Source organism: Crocodylus siamensis, chromosome 3, assembly GCF_052110815.1.
Source record: "Crocodylus siamensis isolate JL-2025a chromosome 3, ASM5211081v1, whole genome shotgun sequence".
In the NCBI taxonomy this organism is placed as follows: domain Eukaryota; kingdom Metazoa; phylum Chordata; order Crocodylia; family Crocodylidae; genus Crocodylus; species Crocodylus siamensis.
The window spans coordinates 42,534,033-42,554,445 of record NC_143397.1 but is presented as its reverse complement, the minus strand read 5'-3'; the positions used below and the strand labels follow the sequence as shown (position 1 = coordinate 42,554,445).

At 46.1% G+C, this 20,413-nt stretch overlaps 1 pseudogene; it reads left to right on the top strand.

The window, feature by feature from the left end:
- The first annotated feature begins 18,011 nt into the window (after positions 1-18,011).
- On the top strand, positions 18,012-19,208 carry LOC149868226 (18S ribosomal RNA; annotated as a pseudogene).
- The last annotated feature ends 1,205 nt before the right edge of the window (positions 19,209-20,413 follow it).

The window sequence follows — 20,413 nt, the reverse complement described above, 5'->3', positions numbered from 1 at the left end:
CATTTCAGAATATGCATGGCTTGAGTTGGTCTGTATAGCTTAGCACAGGGGTGGGCAAAATACAGCCTGTGGGCCAGATTTGGCCCACCAAGCACTTTAATTTGCCCTGTAGGGACCCCCCTCAACAAATTATGCCCGCCTCAGGCCTTCCACCCAGAGGGTGGGTATGAGGCATCCACAAGTACACACAGCCCAAAATGTACCCTATTGCCTCACTCCCACCCTTGTGGGTGGAAGGGACCAATGGGCCAGTGAGCAGCTTCTGAGAGAAGTGGCTGCTGCTACAGCAGCCCCTGGAGACCTGCTCCACTTTCCCAATCTCCTGATGGCTCCAGGCAACAGGTAGGGAAGTAGCAGGGGCAGGGCTGCAGTTGGACAGGAGTGCAGAGCATGGGGCTGGGGCTGGTGACAGCATGGAGCCCATGCTTAGGGGGCACCAGCAGCAAGGAGCTGGGTGGGCAGTGTGTGGGTGTGAGGGAGGGTGGGGGTTTGCGGACCCCCCCCACAATCCCACCACAATCCCCCTATGGTGTTGGCGGGAGCAGCAGCAGCAGGTGATGGCGGCGGCAGCAGCAGCAGGCGGGATGCTCAGGGTGCAGGTGCCTGGCAGGGTACACCTCCAGCCAATGCTGCACATTGCAGCAAAGGATACAACCTGCACCAGCCTTCTGTATCTCTGGCACTCCTCGCTGCAGACACACAGCCCCTGCACTCCCCTGTGGTAGAGCCGGGTGCCTTCCCTGCTTGGGCTGTGCAGCACCAGAAAGAAGCCTCAGGCACTAGAACCAGTTGCCTTTCTTGCCCCTCCACCCCTGGAAGGTGCCTGGGGTTTCCTTCCCCTGCTATGCAGGCCCGGCAGGGAAGGCATCAGGCTGCAGCGCCTGAAGCTTTTCTGCTGTGCTGTGCAGGTCCAGCAGGCAAGGCAGCCAGCTTCAACACATGGGGCTTCCCTCCCATGCTGTGAAAGTACAGGATCTATGCATGACTGGCGGGGAGCACCAGCAACACAGACAACTGGCAGAGGTTGTGCCCCTCCCCGCAATGTGCAGCACTGGCTGGAGCTGTGCTCCACTAGGCGCCTGTGCCCTGAGTGCCCCACCTGCTGCTGTGCCACAGGGTGAGTGCAGGGGGGACTTCACACCCTCCACCCTCCCTCATGTCCATGCCCTGCCCCACAACCCCCCACATATACACAACCCCCCAATATACCCTATGCCCCCCACACACAGCCACACCCCCCTACATCCTACTCCACACACCACACATACTACACCCCATGCAACCATACCCCACAATATACAAAGCTAAGAATTTATTTTTGAGTTATTATGCAATCACCTATCTATAGACCACGCAAGCACAAATCATGACAAAAATATTTTGTAATAAAATTTAAATATGTTATAGTAGATATTTGACTTTTAGTGTATGATTTGCTTTTTTTTCTGGTTCTAAGATGGCAACCCCCCTCCCAATAAGAGTATTTTCAGGAGGCAAGGGGAGGGGCTTCCAGTAGCAAATATCAGCAGTTGGGGGTGGGACTTCTGGTCCCAAGATGGTGACCAGGGGATGGGGCAACTGTCAAGGGGCAGGATTACCCATGCATTCCTTGACAGCTCATCAAAGAACTAGTTAGGTGGTACCCCACCTAAAATAATTGCCTGTCTGGCTTAGCAGGATGTCCTAGGAGTCCCTGATCTGGCGCATCGCCTGGGTTCCTGTGATGCTCTAAGAGGGTTATATGTCTAGTATTAGACTACAGCCTCATTCCTCTCTTAGGCAGCATCACATCCACTGCATTTTTAGACATGTCTTTGTCATTCACCCCAAAGATGGAGGACAGTTCCTTGTAGTGAGAGCACATGACCCTGCATGCAACTGACACTGCTGCTGTCCCTCCCGAACTGCTGCCTCTTTATTTTGCACTTGGACTTTATCTCATCCCAGAAGTTGAGGAAATCCACTACCTCCTCCCTGGCCCAGGTGCTGCTACTTGTTCATGATGCTGCACTTGGATTAAGGGCCCATGGTGCAGGGAAAATGGATGAATGTGTTGTGGTATGAAGGTGTGAACTTGTCGTGATGGATGGTGGATGGATCCAGTGACTTCCCAGAAGGCTGGATAATTAAATGGATGGAGGTCCCCAATGTCTGGTGGTTGAGGTTGGGTCAGTGGATGCAGACTTTGATACTTATGTCAGGTAGGTGGCAAGAACAAAATAGTTGGCAAGTTGCCATGCATGGCAAATACTAGGTGGGGGTGAGAGCAGTAGAGTTTTGTGATCGTGGCCAAAATGGTTGCACAGAGTTCAAGGAAAGCAGGGATTGTGGCCAAAGTGGTACATTGTAGGTTGCCTGGAAGAGCAACTGGCGTACATATCCCATGTTTATATGGGAGAACTGTCAAGCATCCTCCTAACAGTACCTCTTATCCTGCAAACCTTTTTGAGGATTTGTTCTACAATTAGCAACAAGGATATTGGAACACTTGTGTTTTGTCTTGGGAGAAAACATTTTCTCCCTTGACAAGAGCAATGGCTGTTCCTAGCCAGAGGGCATTAATTATGGTGCCACAGCAGTCTGGGGCAGTAGAGGCACTTCTATGGGGAAAAAAAAAGTATTAAAAAAATCTGGCTCTGAATCAAACAGATTATAACCGTAAAGGGGGACCAAAGCCTGGAGCATTTTTATGAGAAATTAATAATTGTCCTTAGGCAATCAGCTTTCCTAGCCAGCCATTAATCCTACTAAATACCACAGGCTGCAGTTGTTGTTGTTTAATTGAAATAAGTCACTTACAGCAGTAAAGCTACAGAAAATTGTAAATATTTTTCTTTGCTAAGCATTTACATTCGAATAATGTTTTAACTTAAACAGGAAAGTACAAGCAGCAGCAGAAACTAAGCACCAGATATTTTAGGTTAAGGTAATGAGATTTTTGTCACTTTAAGCAGATGCATCTAGAGCATGTGGTATCTCCCTTTAAAATGAAATTACATTTAATAATGCCAATATGTGTAAGGCATGCTCAGAGCACACTTACCTCATCAGCCTCCACAAGGGACTTTGTCATTGCTCTTCCTAGTTCTGGATCTAAATGGTCTTAGGTAGCGCTAGGCTGTTAAAGACGGGCAGATTTTTGTACATGCAGAAGTGTAACATAACGTAAGGTGGTAGGCAAAGTTTGTGTTAAGGGAGAGAAGTAGTGGTTGCAGATGACTCCAGGAAAGGCCACCACTGAATGTTTTTGGTCTTGTAATTTTGGACTCAGGCACTTAATGGCAAACTAAGGATTTAAGAACCTAAAATGAGACTTTGAAAGTCAGCCTCAAGTTCCAGCTCTACAAGTTTTAGTTTTCCTGCTTTCTGGCAATGTACTTTGAAGTGCTTACTTCTCCTCTAGGCAGACAAGGTTCTTTGCGTGAATCTGCGTGATATCTTTTATTAGACCAACTTAAATAGTTGGAAAATAATTACTAAGCAAGCTTCTGGGTTCAAAAACCCTTTGTCAGGCTAAGGAAGTTTCAGCAGTTGGTGTGTGCTCTTCCTGGATGGAATGAAAAGTAAAGAAGCCAGACGCTGGGCTTGTATGCATACAAGACAGGTAGTCAGTGAAAATGTAGATCGAGGAGTCAATGGGTGAGAGACAGGCTGGGGGGTGGGGAGAGAGAGAGAAGGGGGATGAATAGTGGAGAGATACCTGGGGAGTCGTATGTCAGGCAGGTTATAATGTGTCATAAATCCAATGTCTATATTTAGTCCATGATTTTTAGTATCCAGGAGGTTGATGAAGTGGAGTTCATAGGCTTGTCTCTGGGAATTGTTTTCCTTTGAGGATCAGGACTGAGAGATTGTAGAGAGATTGGTTTTCTTGTGAGAAATGTGCCCCCCACAGGTCATTGGGTATTCCTGTCTTTGATAGATTTCCGGTGTGTATTCATTCTCGTGCGCAGTTGTTGTTTGGTCTCTCCTATGTATTTTTCATCAGGGCATTTGGTGCATTGGATGAGATACATTACATTTCTGGAGGTGCAGCTGTAAGATCCAGGAATGTTGATAGTGCTGTTGTGGGGTGTAGTAATTGTGGCGGTGGTGGAGACGTGTTGGCAGGTTTTGCATGTCTTGTCATATCATGGTTTGGATCCTTTTGGTGTGTATGGAAAATCCTCAAACAATTGCAACCCATACTAGAAAGAGACCCTACTCTTCAAAAGATCTTCCCAGAGCCACCCATCCTAGCCTTCAAACAAGTACCAAACCTTGCTAACCCCATCACCAGAAGCAAACTTCCTCAAGCCCAGAACACGCCAAAAGGATCCAAACCATGCCATGACAAGAAATGCAAAACCTGCCAACACATCTCTACCACGCCAGGTTGCAGCACTTGTCTGCACTTGCCCTTGTTGAACCGCATCCTGTTCAGATCCGCCCACTTCTCTAAACTATCCAGGTCTGCCTGGACGCGGTCCCTGTCTGCCAATGTATTCACTTTACCCTACGTCTTGGTGTCATCAGCAAACTTGAACAGGGTGCGCTCCACACCCTCGTCCAGGTCGCTGATGAAGATGTTGAACAGCACCGGCCCAATTTCAAATTGGCCTTCAAAGTGTCCTTGCATCTCTTCTTTTGCTCACCTCTAGTCTGGTAATCATTGGTGAGCTGGGAGTATGTTTTGGGAGCTGGATGTCAGAAATCCTTATGACATGTCCTGTCCAACAGAGCTAGTTCCATATAAACATGGCTTCAATGCTGGTGGTATTTGCTTGAGCCAGAATGTTATCTGGCATTTGTTTTTCTGTCAATCCATTTAATATGGACGATTTTCTGAAGACATTGCTGATGGTAACATTGCAAGACTTTCAGATATTTCTGATACCTTTACCAAGTCATTCAACAAGGTAGGGATGACAACATCTTTGTAGATGAGAAGTTTGTTTTGGGTTCTAATATCATGATCATCAAATAAATGATTTCTGAGATGTCCAAAGGCAGCACTGGCAGATTTTATTTGGAGTTGAAAATCATCCTCTATGTTTACTTTTTGGGAAATGTGGCTACCTGTATAGGAACAATGCTTGACATTCTTTAAGAATTACTTTCTAATTGTAATATGTGGAGGAGTAACTGGTTTGTTTGGGATGGGCTGGTTTGGCTGAGTGGAGAAGAACTTTTCCCCAGCCAGCCAGAGTTGGGGCATGGGTCTGGCTAAGCAGGGATAGTAGAGTTATTCCCCACTCAGCACACTTTTGCCACTCAGCCATGCCCTGAGTCTAGCTGAGCAGGGAAAGTGAGGAGATCATGTTGCACCTTGCCCTGGACCATCAAGGGTGGGACAAGGGATGATGTGTGTTTCACCCAAGGAAGCAGATCAGCTGTGCTGTGATGCTGTGGCACAGCTGATCTGTTTAATTTGGCAATGTCTATTTTAGCCTATGTGACAGAGGGCATGGCTTCATGTACCAACTTAAGGTACATTAGTCATTTTTAAGGTGCATTAAGAGTGCGGGTCTGCAAGTGTCCACCCTTAATGCACCTTAAAAATGGTGATTTTAAGTTAATTATGCCTAAATTTGATACCTGCATAAAGCACGTCTCAAATGAGGTATTTCCTTAACCCATGTGTCACCTTAAGGCTCCTTAACACTGTCTACGTCAACTGAACTGGCCAGAACCAAGCCCACAGGGCCCCAGGCTGCCACTAGGCACTGCGAAGATGAAGAAGTGGAGGGGAGAAGTGGTGCTGTTTGCCAAGGTGCAGACATTGGAGCTGGAGTGATGGTTCTAGCAGCAGAGGTACTTGTTGGTGTGCTGACCGACTTGGAACTAAGTCAGCTGAGGAGGCAGGAAATGCAAGGGCTCCTGTCAAAGCACAAGGGAAAGCCCCCCTCATGAGTCCCTGCAGGGGAAGTAGGCAGAGCAGTGTGGGCAGGGCCTTTGCTAGAAGCTCCCCTTTTCCTCTCCCTTGGGGTGGGTTTGCTGGCTGGGCACCCTTAGAAGCTCACACTGGGACTCCTGCCTGGGACTGCATCTGTCCCCAGTACCTGGCATGGCTTTCTCTGTCCCACCCACCTCCATCCTGAGTAAGCACCCGGCCTCCCTGCCAGACACCGCCTGTGGGGGAGGTGGTATGAGCTCCTGGGGGGCTCTGCATGGCTCAGCCCCGGCTGGCTGGGCACAACATGGCAGGGGATAGGCTCTCTCCTTGGCTTGCCTGATCCATGGCTGAGCCCCCATGCACATTGCACCCACCCTACCTGGGCTGACCCACATAGAGCCCCCAGGAGCTCAGGCCACCTTTCCCATGGGCAGTGTTTGGAAGGGAGGCCAAATGATTGCCCAGGATGGAAGTGGGTGGAGTAGGGAAAGCAGTGCTGGGCACTGAGACTGAGGGGGAGACAGTCCCAGCCTGTCTGTTGTCCAGGACAGGAGCCCCAGCATGTGTTTCTAAGGGCTCCTGAGTCCTGGGCGGGCAGCGAGGCATCCCACCCTCGCAGGGCTGCATTGCCCAGCAAGCAAACCCACTTCAAGGGAGAGTCACGGGGGAGCTGCTAGCAAAGTTACTGCTCACGCTTTGTTGCCCCCTTCCCCTGCAGGGAATCATGGTGGGGCCTTTCCCTTGTGCTTTGACAGAAGACTTTGTGCCTCCTGCCCCCTCTGCTTGACTTAGTTCTAAGTCAGTTGGCACACCAACAGGTACCACTGCTGCTGGAGCTGCTGCTCCAGCTCCAGCATCTGTACCTTGGAAAACAGCACCCTCTTCTTCATCTTGGCAGTGCCCAGTAGCAGTGAGGAGCTCTGTGGACTCATCCCCGGTCCACTCTTGTCCGATGCTGGGGAGGCAGGAACACAGGGAAGGGGTTAGAGCTGGGGCTGGGCCTAGACCAATCACATCCAGGGGGACTGGAGGCTCCCACCCCCATGGCCAGTGCTGGGCTGCACCACCTGGCTATACTGTCACAGGCTCGGGGGGAGAGGGGGGGACTGTCTAGGGTGCTGCCCAGGGCAGGCTGCAAAGGCGTTTGTCCAGCAAGTTTCATTAAAGCGCCATAAGGCATGCATGTGTAGACACATGAGCCGCAACAAACCTTAGGCTAAGGTGCATTAAGTTCAGGTATGCGGAAATTGATGTGTAGACACATGCAGAATGAATGAACATCCATCTGCCACCAGCTGTAGAAAGACACACAGGCCTGTGCCAGAACACTTTAACTTCCTTAGACATTACATCTCTGACCTGAGTGTGGTTGTTCTTAGGCAGCAAACTTTTAAAAACCGGTTTGAATGGGAAACTGCAGAATGAGAAACAATCCAGTTTGCATTTTTATTAGATGTGGTTTAAACAGGGAATATAGATTCTTATTTCATTACCTTGATTAACTTTTATGGCTCCTTTGTTGCTATGGGTTTATTGCTTGCATGTTTGCCTTATACCAGCCCTGTTCCCCTCACTCCTTCCTCACCTCCCTTCTCCTCCTCTCTGCTCTTCCCTTCTGCTTTTGTATTCAAATTTCTCTTTCCTTCTTACACACCTCTATTTTGTTAAAGTAGTTGCACGCTCAGATCTCTTGAACATCTGGCTTATGTAGGTATGTAATTGTGGATTTGATGTTGTAATGTTTGGCACCTAGGAGCAGAGCAGATCTGCAGCTGATCATGTTTGAAGTAGAGTTATGATGATTTACCCCACTTGGGGACTTGCACCCTGCCTCTGATAAGCTTTGGCAAAAATATGTTTACTGCTTCTGAGTGTCACAGGAGCACTGAGGTGTCCTGTGCCTTCGATAAGTGAAAGTAACGGAGCTGTCATTCAACAGGGCAGTGCAGCTGCAGCAACCAGCCGGTCAGGTGACCGGAAGGGGGCAGGGCCGGGCCCTTTATAACAGCTCAGGCCAGGGCCTAGCAGCAGTTCTCCTCTGGCAGTTGCAGGAGCTGCAGCTCTGTGGGATTGCTGAGCAGCAGGGTCAATGATGGTGGTTTGGCTGGCTGCAATGATGCGAGGGGAGAGAGTCTGGACAGCGGTATGACTGAGAGTCAGCACTGTGTGGAGGTTGGATTATAAGCCGGTAGGCCCTTTGTTATCTTGTAGCTGGCTGACTGACTGTTTGGTTTATTTACGGTTAGAACCGGAGGACCAGGTGAGGCTGTGGGGGCATGAGGAGGCCTCACAGGAGCACCACAGTGGCAACAGCTTGGGGGCTCCTGGTGCCCAGCGGCGCGGCACAGGCCCTGGAGTGGGGCAGCGAGCGCGAGAGGCACGGCACAGGCCCTGCAGTGGGGCAGTGGGCGCGAGAGGCGTGGCAGAGGGCACCAGCAGGGGCAACAAGCATGGGAAGTGCGGCAAAGGCTCCACAGAAGGTGAGGAATGGGATAAACCAGAGAGACAGGCCCTGTGGGGTGAGGCCTGGGCACAGCAAGCCCAGAGGCGCCAGTAGTAGGGTGTAGGTTGCAGCAGTGGCCCAGGGGCGCCGGTATCAGGGGTGCAGGTTGCTTAACCAGCCCAGGGGCACCAGTAAAAGGGCGACAGGTGCGTGACTGACCCAGAGGTGCTGATAGAGGGGTGCCAGTGGTGTGGTAGACCCAGGTGGATTAGAGAGAGGCGCCGGGGAGTAACAAGCCCCAGGGGCGCAAGATGGGCGACAGGCCCGGGATGCCAGAAAGGGGCACCAGGGCAGGATAAGCCCGAGGGGTGCTGGAGAGGGTGCCGAAGGGCACGGGACCCAAACAACATCCAAGGAACAACTGCGAGGCTTGGGGCGTGCTGAAGGGGAGGTAGGAGGCACGCGTTGCCCTTAAGGCAGGGGTGCGCTGAGGCACCCCATATGGAGTAGGGGTGGTAACACTCACACCGTTCACTAGGGGATAAAGGCAGCCTCCCTTCTGAACTAATTGTCATCAAAGACATGGCAGGCGAGAACCAGAGGGTGCTGAATCACCTTGAGTGACGGTAGGGGGTGCTAGGGAGTACATGGCCGCTCCTAGGTCCCACTACCTCACACTGAGGTGATCATATTTTTCCTATGCTTTTGAAACATTCTTCATATTTTGGCTATTTTAGAAGCCAAAATCATTTCGGTTCCAGATTTTATATTTTACAAATAATGCTTATGCAAACAGATGACAGTAATGATTGATTCTTATATTACTAATCAATAGCTTATTGATATTGAATATATCAGTTTGGTCCAGATAAAGCAACATTAGCAGAACTATAAAAATTAAACATTCATCAAACACTTATTCCTATATTCAGTATTAAAATCCATTAAGACTACATAAAACTGGCACTGGGAAGTTTCAAATGTAATGAATAATTAATACTGTACTAATTTTAGAATCTAAAGACCTAATTAGCAAGATTGTGGTGACTGTATAGGGGGAAGAAATAAAAAAATATGTTGAACTCTTCCAAATGAGCTTAACATTTCAATTATTCTAAAAATATTCTATCTAGGGTCCAATTTTCTTCACGTACAACCTTCTTACAGCACTTTGTAAAGATTTAAAAATTATTAGGAAAACATGTGGATGAAAACGTGTCTAACATAAGTACATAGGGGCTGCTAGCAACTACTATTTAATTAGAAAATTAAAGTACTGAGACTCTGAAGTCACTTTCTCATTAGTAGTGTGCAAGAAGCAAAGTGCCCACAGATCTAAGCTGACAGCTACTGCAGAGTAGTAGTATAGCTTATTTGCTATACGTATGCTAGCTTTCACAGTATCTACTTTACAGAATATAGCCATTAGCCATTAAGTGACTACTCAGTAAAACTCAATGTGTGATACATGCTTCAGACCAAAGTGACTTGGTAAAGCTAGCTAATGATAGCATGGGGGCAGGGAAGCAGAGAGTTATCCAGGTAGGGGTCACAGATGTAGGGAAAAGTAATGATAAAATCCCCAAAGCATCCTGTATGCTTTCCTTAAAGAAGCTGTGAATTCAATTTGGTACCAGAATGAGTTGGTCTGCCCCTTCTTATCATTAATATTGTAAATACTGTGGATAAAATTTCCTACCATTTTGCTCCAGTTCTGTGTTGATTCAAGGCAATTGAAATCAATGGAATTACGTAGCCATAAAACATGAACTGAGCACACCTTGTGATTACTTTGAGGAGGTGACATGTAAGGAGCACATGCTACCTGCAGTAATATGTATTTTCCTATTTATTTGAGAAGAGCTAGATATTGGAACACAAATGATGCAGAAAAGACTGTTCAGATAAATTTATCCTAGACAATCATTGAACGTTTAAGATCAGTCTAATTCACGGCATTTGCTTAATTATTATGCAGATAAGTGATGGCAATAGAAAATGGAAATAATCAGTGTGTGTGTTTTTACGCATGTACACGTTTTATTAGAAACCAGTGGGTTTTCTTCTTTGATATCCAGTACATAAGAACATAAGGGCATGTCGACATGTGCCATTGGGGGCAGCAATAAACCACGGAGCTTATTGTTCCACATTTTATTGCTCCTGGTTGCATGGTTTATACAGGTGTGCCTAGGGCCCAGCACACTGAGCTGGGTCACAGCAGCTCTGGCTGGCAAACAGTCTTGGGAGGAGTAGGAGGGCAGCTTGCCAGCCTGGGGCTGCTCTGACTGGCCTCAATGGGCACCTGACTGCCCTACCAGCCAGTGTCTTCCATTCCCAGCAGTGAAGACTATTGGCTTCCACTGGGGAGCCGGCATTTTATTTTTATTACCCCTTTTTTGTTGGTTTTGTGGATTTTGCAGACAATCCTGGATCTCCTGGATTTTAGCTAAAACTGTTTTAGTTGGGCAGTGATTAACTTAAGTGTTCCTTGCCTATCCACTCCTGGAATAGGCAATTATTGAGAATTAGCATACGACATGAGATGTTTATTCATCTCCCTTATGGAGGCACAGGAGCTAATCCGTTCCATATAATGGTGTATTCATATTGTATAGGGCAGAGAGGCTGCTCCAGCATGTTGCGATTACAATGCACCACAGTAGACTCATTAATTGAGTCTGCTGAAGCCTGGTAATTGCTGCGTTCCAACAGGCTCCAGTGTCACATGTATCAGTTTTCCTGAAAAATGGTCACGGGAGTGTGCTTTAACTAAAGTGGGGACACTGATGCACATGATGCTCTGGGCACTTTCATTAGAGCAGCTCGGCGTGCCCTCCACCTCCTGCAGCTTTTCTATAAATGCCCAACATGCTGTGGAGGGGCTGGCCAGCAGGCAACCTCCACTCTGAAGTATCTTCATGCCTCATACAATTGGCTCAGTGTCTACATGTGTGCTGCTACACATGAAAAAGCCCTACAGCACGGTAGGACTTGTATTTACAGGAGCCAAGGCAAAAGCTGAAAGCTCTGGAGAAGGAGGTGGTGCATTGTAGCAGTAGTGTATTGTCCTAATACCTGGGCATGAAGCCAGGACTAGTGTGTTATCTCAAAAAGTAGGCATGAGGCGAGGTGCTGAGAGGGGGAGGGGGTCCTTATACCTGTGCATAACTAGAGCAAACATCTTCAACCATTCTGTTCAATGGCTATTAATAGATCTATCATCCATGAATTTATCCAGTCCTTTTTTAAACCTGGCTATGCTACCTGCCTCCAATGCCTCCTGTGGTGACAAACTCCACAAGTTAACTGCACATTGCATAAGTTAACTATGAGTTGCAGTGACATTTTTCTTCATGACAGCGGTAATAGCATAGGGGGCATATTGTTAAATTCTATATTTCACATTCTGTTCAATCTTCAATTGTTCAGGTCCTTGGTATTGGTCAGATTAGTTTGCTAGATATCTGTAAATAGCGTCACTTGGCCAGCATTATTTGTATAAGCAACAATTTTCTCCTTTGTGTACCCATCTTGTGTCAGCATTTCTTTAAAACAGAACATCTTGCATTCCATTAAATGTTGCTATTTCAGAGTTCTGGTTTCCAGGTCATCTGACACAAGCCTAGCAGGAGATGCTGGGCCAGCACAAAGAGATAAGTTTCACTATATTAATTAATTATCAATTAAATTGTTAATCATCAGCCCAAGGTTCTAGCATAGGTAATGAGTAGCACTGTGTATATTGAAGTGAAACAGAACTTTAAAAGTAGTTTGAGAGTTTTCTGAGTTAACTCTTCAAGAGGAAATTAGCAGGTGGTTGATCATGCAGCTTTAAAAGCACAAGGTGAGAGAGTCCAGATCAACCATACATACTGAAGGTACTTTCTCCAACCCTGAAACACTGAGAGGCTGTATAGATACTGTTCTCGTATACCTTTTGCTTAATGTGTACTTGTCTTCCCTATGTCCTGCAAGCCTCCAAATAAATCCTCTATATCTCTTCGTTGGTAAGGCTTATTAATAATATGGGAGAGGCTAAAACTTTTATGTTGTTCATAATATATGAACACAGAAATGCTATATATGAAGTCAGTATTATGAAGGAACCTATTTTAGTATGCAAGTCTGGAGTATAGTGCTTACTTTGAAATATGAGCAGTTTTTAATTCATCTTACTTTCTCAGTTGTTAAATTATACAGATAAATAGCAAAATAGATTTCAAGATGTGTCTCTGCATTCTTAAACAAGGCTGATGACTTGCTCCAGCACCATATCTACAGTTTTTAAATGGATTTTTTATGAGCTTTATAGATAAAGAAAAGTAAAGAAGCTGGTTGAAACTGCTGTTCTTCAGAAAACATTTGTATTTCTATTTGAAATGGAGATTCAGGCTTTAGGCCATTTGTTTCAACATGAGTGTATGATTTTTACAAGTGAAGCTTTGTGAAATTAATGCATTTAAAATATGAGTTTCTCCCAGCAAGTAAAAACCAAAGAACAAATTAACATGTGGCATTATGAAATGAATAAACACTTGGTAAATGAATGGAATTTCTGATATGGAAAAGAGTGAAAGGCTTCTTGAAAAGGATACAGAGTTCAGCACTGTGTTTGTCTGATTAATACATTCTGACCCAGAAATTAAAATATGGAACATGATTGAAGAAAGTTAGAGAATAACACCCCAAAATAATACAACAAAATATATTATGAGCTCTTAAAAACCCTACTAGGGTAGCAAAAATGATTAAAATAATTTACATTTAAATCATTCTACATCAAGAAAGAGCCTACTGAGCTTTGCCAAGTTCGCATACGGTTCCGTGCAGCCAATACTGAAATGGAGCTTCCTCCAAGGTATTTTTATTTTAATATTACATAGCAACACTACAGGGTATTTTGGACAGAATGTGACAGTTACCTCAGTGAAACTTCAAGGAGAATGTAGGCAGGCATAATGTGATGATCTTATTTGTAATTTGATCACAAGACGAAAATTAACATCTAAAATCTTATGAACAGTACCAAGGGGCATTAAATGACTGTAAGTGGTCAGGACCCTAAGAAAGTTTTGTTTCCTGGAGCATCTAGATGTTCTTTGCAGATTCTTATATGAATTACAACCCATTTCAACTATGCTTAGCATATATCTGGTAAACTTATAGTACAATCCAAGATGAAAATAATGAAGAAATCTTCAAAAGAATGTAGGCATTTAGGCATTTAATGCCTATTGAAATTAAAGAGATATTAAAGTGATATCTGTGCTTTGAAAATATACATCAATCAACGGTATTCCAATGGCCCATCAATATATCTGAGAAGGCTGGGGATGCAAGGGTGGGTTCAGTCTTGTCTGCTATCCTACCAGCTGGCGTCTTCCACTCCCAGCCATGAAGACCATTGGCCCCCACTGGGGAGCCAACGTTTTATTTTTATTACCACTTTTTTGGTTGGTTTTGTGGATTTTGCAGACAATCCTGGATCTCCTGGATTATAGCTAAAACTGTTTTAGTTGGGCAGTGATTAATTTCAGTGTTCCTTGCCTATCCACTCCTGGAATAGGCAATTATTGAGAATTAGCATACGCCATGAGATGTTTATTCATCTCCCTTGTGGAGGCACAGTAGCCAATCCCTTCTAGACAATGGTGTATTTATATTGTAAAAGAAGGGGATGTAAGAATAACACTTGGCTTTTCAAGCTATTGGGGGAAGAGAGACAGTATATTGGATTAGTATTCTTCATGTCTGAAAGGATACCCATATTCTCTTGGTTTTAATTAAATCAAGAACAACTTTCAGTCTGGTAAATTTGCACCTTTTGGGGAGGTGAGAGGGCAGGAACCTTTATACATAGTGTGCTCTCCTTTAAAATACAATGGGTGACTTGTATAAATGGCTAGATAAGAAACTATATTTAAGCCTTGCCTTGAGAGCAAGATACTGTTTTTAATTTTTCTGGGTATAGCAAAGGCTGTTAACTCTCAGCCAGGGGCTGAATAAAACAAGCCGTCAGGAGAGGCAGTGGCTACTTCCTAACTTGGTGAGCTGGAAGGGAACTGCATCCTTGGATTTAAGGTGCAAGGTAAGAATAGCTTAATGTTAATGTTTGGTTTTTCCTTCTTTTTATATATCTGCCTGTATCTCAGTATACGGTTACAGATCTCTGATATTTGTTCTAGTTTTTTCTATGATAAAACATTCTATTATCATTTAAACTCACTTTTATGGTCAATGATAGCATTTTTGACCATAAGGGCAAACCTTTTCAAAGGACCAGAGAATCTGTCTTTTCTGAGGATGTGACTGGATGAGGGTGTGATTCTTTTACCTGGCAAAAACTACCCCTGCTAAAAGCTGGCAAGATCTGGATGAGGTAGGCAAGGCTGAGGTGCAAGAGGCCAGTTCCTTGGCCTGTGGCACATCTCATCTGTTTCTCAGTGGGCATTTCTATATGTGCACATTTACTGCATAGTAACAGAAATTACTGCACAGTACGGGCGCATGTCTACACGTGTATGCCCATACTGTGCAGTAAATATGGTGACTTACACACACTTGAGCATAAATTTGATACCTGCATCTTGTAGGTATCAAATTTATGCTCAATTAGTTACTGCATAGTAACATACATATCAATACCTTACTGCACACTACCACTATGTATGTTGACTGACTTGGGACTAACTTTAGTCCCAAGTCAGTCCTCACACAGCATTAATGCACTTTAATGCCTGAATGTGTAAACACCAGCCTATTCCCACTTACTGTGCAGTAATTTACTGCACAGTAAATTTAAGCCAGCATAAAGGCATGTGTAGACAGGGCCAGTAGCAAGCAGCAGATGGAAAGGAAGAATCTGGATTATGAAGGGAGACCCTGAAGGCATGACAGCACCTCAGGAGTCTCTCTGAGACACACCTGGCTGCATCCAGGGTCAGGGCATGTCACAAAGACAATACGAGAAAATAGAGCCATTACCATTTTTCTCTTGGCTGTGCTATAAACCACCCAAGATGACCATTATATGGCAAAGCTGTGTTGCAGCAGTGGACCTAGAATGGATTCTCTGTGAAGAAAAAAGAAATAGACTAATTTATGAAATAGACACCCTCAGCTTATGTAAATAGGAGTAAACTTATTTGAAGTCAGTGGAGCTATGCTATTTTCACCAGTTGACTCACTTCTGAGTGAAGAACTGTAAATTTCTTGCTTTTCTCATCCCCCTTCTGTGTTATGAAAATAAAGGGACACATTCTCAGTGCATATAGTCAACCCCGTTCTTCTCTGATGTATTTTGTTATAAAACTGGTGCAATTGAAAAAACAGGCCTGGCAAGCACCTGGAGCAGCTAAGGAAAGGCATGTAAAGGAATTGTTGTGTCTCTGATCCTAGGCAGCTGTTGTCCCAGTTCTGTTCTTGGCACATTTAGAGCATTTCCCAGCCCTCTCTTTTACTACAAACTGCTGCATTATCCTTCAAACACAAGTTTTTGAGATATAGCATGGACAATATGGTACCCAATGCCCAACCTTGCAGCATTCCTGAAAGATCAGTTCATCACCTGATAATGCTGTATTGACTTCAATGAAGTCATGCTAATTTACACACCTAACAATCTAGCTCTTTTTCACTTTTTGTGGCTCATCTAGTGCTCCTTTGCCTGATGTACTGAGCCACTTTTTATCCAGCTGAATATTTCACAATTAATACAGCACTTGTTAACTTTATACATTAGTCTTTAATGTAATAGTGTATTAAAAGCTTTCCTGAAGTCTAAGTCTACTATCATTATTTCTCAGTTCTTTTAATCAAGATTGTTAAGCATTTCCTGCCTTTAAAAGCCAAACTGTCTAATTAGTCTGTATTTAAAAGGAGTGGAATTCTGTTTTTCTTCCTATATCTACAATATTTCCCACTTTGGAATGACTTATTTCTTTAGCTTCTTACATCTTTCTTTCTAATCCTTGATTATGCATCTTATTTCCTATCTTTTCCTATTTCCTTTTATTATCCCTTTTGGATTCTGAGTTAATATATTTTTACTGGGGAGAATAAAAGGAGAATGAGGCTCAGTAATATTTATGTTTCACCTATAATTATTACCACAGTTGATTATTAAGGTATACTTCAGTTGTCAGTATCTTTTTAAAAATCTTATAATATCCACTTAATAACTGTTGTTGCCAAGATGAAGCAAAAGTATATTTTTGTATGATAATTTTTGTAAAACAAAGGAAAATAATATATAATTATTTTGAAAACATAATGTAATTATACACAATTCATAGCATTTTAGTATTATCTAAATCAATCACTGAAATGTCTCAAATCCAAAACTCTGCTACTTATAGAAATAATAATAAGACTCCTTGTTTTTAGTTTAAGGAGCTGTTGAAGCATGATATCTCCATAGATAAATTTATCTCCATAGCAGGATGCTTGCCCTGCACTTGTTTATTTTGAAACCTGTCAAGACTGAAATAAATTCAGTTTTAACTACTGCAGTTCTGCGGGTTTTGTTTACAAGTTAGCAGATACTTATTTTGAAGTTTTTAGTATTGTCCACACTTTCAACTTTGGGACATTCTTGTTGAACACTCATGGCATGCCCTTTTCAGATGTTCAGTCATCAGGGGGAATTCAGACCTGATGTATAAAGTGTTGTGGGTGTAATGACACATTGCAGTTAGCACCTGCTAGTGCTGAGGAATGTTGGGCAGTGTTAAGTTAGTTTATGCTGTGAGCAGTCGTACTTTAAGGGCTAATACCCTCTCTGACTTGCACAGCTCAGACCTGCTGCTAGAGGGCTGGCAAGCAAGGGCATAGCTGCGAGTCTGCTCCAGGCCTGCCCACCTTACTGGCATTCTAGCAGCAGTAGAGGATGCAGGATTGGGCCCCTGCTGGCCCACATTACCTTTGCCAGACTCTACAGCTGCCTGGCAGCTTTCCATGGAGGAAAGGAAGAAGGAGAGGGGGAGGTCAAAGTGGGGGAAGAATTGCCAGACAGCCCCCTTTGTCTGTCTCCTAACTCCCATTCCTCCTGTCTTCCTTCTCTCCCCACCACCCCAACTGGCCTGCTGCTCATCTATCCCTAGGTGTCAGTCCAGGACTATAGATTTCTGGATGATAACTAAGCCATGTTGGGTGTGGTGCATCCTGGGATGCTGGAGAACAGCAAATTATCTCAGTATAGAAGCCAGAAGTTAAGGTAACTTGAGCTAGGTAGCAGGGTTCAAAGGTAATCCTGACTTGAAGCTGCATATCTTTAAGTGGGTACTTCGCACTTGTTAACAAGCTGTAATATGTGGTAGGGTTACCATATGCCCGGGGTTTTTCTGGACATGTTCTCTTTTTTGGCTCCCTGTGCTGTGTCTGGGCAGGTTTTTAAAATAAGAGCAAATGTCTGCATTCTTTGCTGTTCCTTCTGCTCTCCCGGGCTGGCTGCTTGGGACTGGGAGCAGTAGGCAAAGTGATTGGCCTTCAGGGGTCACGTGCTCCCTGCATGGGCACTGGCAAGCCAGGTAAAGAGATACTAAATGCGTGTGCGTGTGTGTGTGCACGGGCACTGCTTGGGCAGCAGTCTTGGGGTGCAGGGGCCCGTGGGTCAGGAGTGAGTGGCAGGAACAGGCAAGAGAACTGGCGGCTGCCTGGAAGTCTGTAAGGGGTTGCTGTGAGCGCGTTCCCCGACCGTTTGATCCAGGCGGACAGATTTTCAGGAACACAGTTTTTAGGACCCTAAATGCCTATCTTTGGTTCCAGAAGGGTGGTCAGAAAAACTTCTGGGGCAGAACTGTGCTGCACCCAAGGGCCAAACACAAGTTTTGTGCCCCACTGCAGAGAGTGGAAAAGTGAACACTTTGGTGCATGAGCTCCCAGTTCAGGGCTGGTTCGCTTGCCTGTTCCTGCTTTCCTGGGGTTTTGTTGGTATTCAGAAGTGGGGCCATGATTAAGAGGGGTGGCCAGGGCCATTCGTATTGTGCCACTAGAGGTGAAATTCTTGGATTGGCACAAGACAAACCAAAGTGAAAGCATTTGCCAAGAATGTTTTCATCAATCAAGAAGGAAAGTCAGAGATTCAAAGTCGATCAGATACTGTCGTAGTTCTGACCATAAACAATGCTGACTAGTGATCCAGCGGCGTTATTCCCATGACCTGCTGGGCAGCTTCCAGGAAACCAAACTCTTTGGGTTCTGGGGGGAGTATGGGTGCAAAACTGAAGTTAAAAGGAATTGATGGAAGGGCACCACCAGGAGTGGAGCCTGTGGCTCATTTTGACCCAACATGGGAAACCTCACCCTGCCCAGACACAGAAAGAATTGAAAGATTGATAGCTCTTTCTTGATTCTGTGGGTGGTGGTGCATGGCTGTTGTTAGTTGGTGGAGTGATTTGTCTGGTTAATTCTGATAATGAATGAGACTTTGGCATGCTAACTAGTTGTGTGACCCCTGAGCAGTCAGCATCCAACTTCTTAGAGGTACAAGTGGAGTTCAGCCACCCGAGATTGAGCAATAACAGGTCTGTGATGCCCTTAGGTGTCCAGGGCTGCATGTGTGCTACACTGACTGGCTCAGCATGTGTCTACCTTACACCAACAGGTGCGGATAACCCGTTGAACCCCATTTGCGATGAGGACTGCAGTTATTTCCCATGAATGAGGAATACCCAGGAAGTGCAGTTCATAAGCTCATGTTAATTAAGTCCCTGCCCTTTGTACACACCTCCCATTGCTACTACTGATTAAACGGTTTAGTGAGGTCCTTGGATCGGTCTTGCCGGGGTTGGTCATGGTTTTGGTGGAGTGCTGAGAAGATGGTCAAACTTGACTATCTAGAGGAAGTAAAAGTCATAACAAGGTTTCCGTACATGAACCTGTGGAAGGATCATTAACGGGATCACCACATGCGGTGCCGGCTCAGCAGGCACAGGGTGGAGGGCTACGCTTTGCCATCCTCACCTCTAGTAGCCGCATGTACATGCATGCCAGCTGTGTCCAGGCCTCCAGGCCCTCACACAGACCAGCCCTGGGTTGCACCGCTCAGCATGCAGGACAGGTCCTCTGGCTCCCCCAAGAGGCCCCCATCGTCCCCTGCTCCCCTCGGGACCTGAGGGGAGACGAGGAGTGGGGGTCCCTGGAGGAGGTCCTGGTGTCAGGGGTTTTCTCTCAGCAGCTTTGGTCCATTGCCGGGCTGTCCACCCCACCATGTGGCAGTGCCCTCTCTTGCTCTCGCATCTGTGTCACTGCAGCCTCCCTCCAAGCCACATGCTCTGGTGGGCCAGTCAGCCAGTCTGTGCCCCTCGCTCGTGTCCCTGGGTTTCCCCCGGCCTCCTCAGCTAAGCTGAGTGGAGGTGGGAAAGGGGCCTGGGGCGTGTGACTGTCAGCTGCCATTGAGGGTGGGTGTCTGTGGTGGCTGAGATGGCCAGCATGGGACAGAAGGCCCATTTGGGGCGGTGGGGCCCAGCTGCATCAGCCCCCAGGGAAACAGCCAGGACCTGAGGAAAAACCCTAGGCCCCCCTGATGAGAAGGTGCTGGCCATGGCAGTGAGTCCTGGGTGCTTCCCTCTGGGTGGATGCTTCTCCCCCCTCGTGGGTTCGTGGAGCCAGCTGGAGGATGCTGGGCTCAGCTCCACGCCCCCCTCTGATATCTGTCCCTTGCTCTTCTGTCCACGGAAGAAGAGTCATCTGGAAGGAGGGGTTGGGACCACCTGGAATTCTGAACTGTTTCCCTCACCCAGGTTACCAAGTACCTAGTGCTCCATCCCCTAGCCTTGCCCTGCTCTGTGGGGCAGATGGGGGGGGTGAAGGTTCAAAGACTCTTGTGTCCTGATGGGTTTGCACGGGCAGCCATGAGAAGTCTGCCAAGGGAGGGCGGGCCCATGTGAACATGTCTATGCCCTCAGTGCTCCCTGCCCATGTGGCCCCACGTAGGGGCCTGAAAGGCCATCTTTTGCCACCGTTGTCCTGTTGCCTGGCCTGGCCCTCCAACCCCCCTCACCTATCGCTGTCATCCCCCCTGCACCCCTGGGTGGGGCGAGAGCCGTCCAAGGGGAGTGGAAGAGGTGCATGGTCCCAGGCGTGGGTGTACG